The following is a 3,343-nucleotide window of genomic DNA, read 5'->3' on the forward strand; positions in this document are numbered from 1 at the left end:
ACTTGGGCGCTGGAGCTCGAGTGTGCGAAAGTGGATGAGCAAAGGAGGAAGAAGGCGTGGATGAAAAGGTGAATCCTTATCCCTTTATATGGGCGGCCGAAACTATGCGCCCCCACTAGCCTGGTAAAACTCGCTTAACCCCAAGCACCGGAATCGATGACGCGGTTGGGTTACCCACGCCCGTAAGGAACTGCCATCTAGCTCTGCACTTGATTCACCTTCTGTTTTGAGTAAGCTTGCGACATCTACACCTGCTATTCATTCTGATATGTCGCATGTTATTGATGATGCCATTTCTGCTATGCATGATACTTATGATGAAACTACTTCTATGCTTGATACTACTGTGCCACTTGGTGAATTTTTCTTGATGAACAACTTGTTAGGGCTAGAGAGAATGAAATTATTGAAACTAATAATATTGATAAAAGTGATGATGAAGACTCTCCCCCTAGATATGAATTACCTGTTGTGCCCGAGGGCTATGTTATGGATGAAGAAACTGCTAGAGATTTTCTTGCCTGCAATGATAGGAGTGATCTTAAGAAATTATTAGCTAAGCTGAAACAAAAAAACTCTGAATGCTAGAATGAAATATTGTCATGCTTATGCTACTTCACCTATCTTTGTTACTGATAAGGATTATGATTTTTCTGTTGATCCTGAGATAATTACTTTAGTTGAATCTGATACTTTCTATGGTTATGAATCTGAAACTGTTGTGGCACATCTTACTAAATTAAATGATATAGCCACCCTATTCACTAATGATGAGAAAACTCACTATTATTATATCCTTAAGATATTTCCGTTCTCATTAAAGGGTGATGCTAAGATATGGTTTAATTCTCTTGATCCTGGTTGTGTGCGTAGTCCCCAGGATATGATTTATTACTTCTCTGCTAAATATTTCCCCGCTGATAAGAAACAAGAGGGAAATATATAATTTTGTGCAAATTGAAGAAGCGAGTCTCCCACAAGCTTGGGGGAGGCTTCTCCAATTACTTAATGCTTTGTGAGGGAGTCCTGGATTAGGGGGTCTTCGGACAGCCGGACTATATCCTTTGGCCGGACTGTTAGACTATGAAGATACAAGATCGAAGACTTCGTCTCGTGTCCAGATGGGACTCTACTTGGCGTGGAAGGCAAGCTAGGCAATACGGATATGCATATCTCCTCCTTTGTAACTGACCTTGTGTAACCCTAGCCCTCTCCGGTGTCTATATAAACCAGAGGGTTTTAGTCCGTAGGAAAACACACAATCATACCATAGGCTAGCTTCTAGGGTTTAGCCTCTCTGATCTCGTGGTAGATCTACTCTTGTACTACCCATATCATCAATATTAATCAAGCAGGATGTAGGGTTTTACCTCCATCAAGAGGGCCCGAACCTGGGTAAAACTTCGTGTCCCCTACCTCCTGTTACCATCTGCCTAGACGCATAGTTCGGGACCCCCTACCCGAGATCCGCCGGTTTTGACACCGACACTTTGCCTGATCATCCTCTTAAGAAAAATGAAATACTTGATATCTTTTATAATGGACTAACCGATGCTTCCAGAGACCACCTGGATAGTTGTGTTGGTTGTGTTTTCAGGGAAAGAACACCAGATGAAGCTGAAATTCTATTGAATAATATGTTGACTAATGAAAATAATTGGATACTTCCTGATCCAATTCCTGATCCAACTCCTGAACCAACTCATAAGCCAACTCCGAAGAAAAGGGGTATTCTATTTCTCAGTCCTGAAGATATGCAAGAGGCAAAGAAATCTATGAAGGAAAAAGGTATTAAAGTTGAAGATGTTAAGAATTTACCTCCTATTGAGGAAATACATGGTCTTAATTTACCACTTGTTGAAGAAATACATGGTTTTAATCCATCACCTATTGAAGAAATACATAGTCTTGATAACTCGACACAGGTAGTAAAGGTAAATTCTCTCTATAGATATGATAAAGCTGAAATCCCATTTACTAAGTTTGCTAGCCCATGCTTGGACGAGTTTGATGACTTTATGGTTAAACAAGAAAACTTCAATGCTTATTTTGGTAGAGAGTTAAAACGCAATGCTGATATGCTTGAACACTTGGGTGATTATATGGCTAATATTAAAGGTGAACTTAAACTTATTAGTAAACATGCTTCTATGGTTACCACTCAAGTAGAACAAGTACTTAAAGCTCAGAATGATTTTCTCAATGAATTAAATAGTAAGAAAAATGATAACGTTGTTAGAGTTATGACTAGAGGTGGTAAAATGACTCAGGAACCTTTGTATCATGAGGGCCATCCTAAGAGAATTGAGCAAGATTCTCAGAGAAATAATATTGATGCACCTAGTCCTTCTAAGAGGAAGAAAAAGAAAAATGATAGGACCTTGCATGCTTCTAGTGAACCTGTTGTAGACACACCTGAGAATCCTAACGATATTTCTATTCCTGATGCTGAAACACAATCTGGTAATGAACATGAACCTAGTGATAATGTTAATAATGATGTTCATGTTGATGCTCAACCTAGCAATGAAAATGATGTAGAAACTGAACCTGGTGTTGATCTTGATAACCCACAATCAAAGAATCAATGTTATGATAAGAGAGACTTTGTTGCTAGGAAGCACGGTAAAGAAAGAGAACCATGGGTTCAGAAACCCATGCCTTTTCCTCCTAAACCATCCAAGAAAAAGGATGATGAGGATTTTGAGGGCTTTGCTGAAATGATTAGACCTATCTTCTTGCGTATGCATTTGACTGATATGCTCAAAATGAATCCTTATGCTAAGTATATGAAAGAAATTGTTACAAATAAAAGAAAGATACCGGAAGCTGAAATTTCCACCATGCTTGCTAATTATACTTTTAAAGGTGGAATACCTAAGAAACTAGGAGATCCCGGAGTACCAACTATACCATGCTCCAGTAAAAGAAACTATGTTAAAACTGCTTTATGTGATCTTGGAGCCGATGTTAGTGTTATTGCACTCTCTTTATATCGTAGACTTGATTTGAATAAGTTGACACCTACTGAAATATCTTTGCAAATGGCTGATAAATCAACTACTATACCTGTCGGTATTTGTGAGGATGTGCTTGTTGTGGTTGCAAACGTTACTATTTTAACGGACTTTGTTATTCTTGATATTCCCGAGGACGATAGTATGTCTACTATTCTTGGAAGACCTTGTTGAATACTGCAAGGGCTGTTATTGATTGTACCAAAGGCAATGTCACTTTTCATGTTAATGGCAATGAGCATACGGTACACCTTCCAAGGAAACAACCTCAAGCTCATAGTATAAACTCTATTGGAAAAATTCCATCGATTATTTTTGGAGGTTTT

Source organism: Triticum dicoccoides, chromosome 7A (genome assembly GCF_002162155.2).
Source record: "Triticum dicoccoides isolate Atlit2015 ecotype Zavitan chromosome 7A, WEW_v2.0, whole genome shotgun sequence".
NCBI lineage: Eukaryota > Viridiplantae > Streptophyta > Magnoliopsida > Poales > Poaceae > Triticum > Triticum dicoccoides.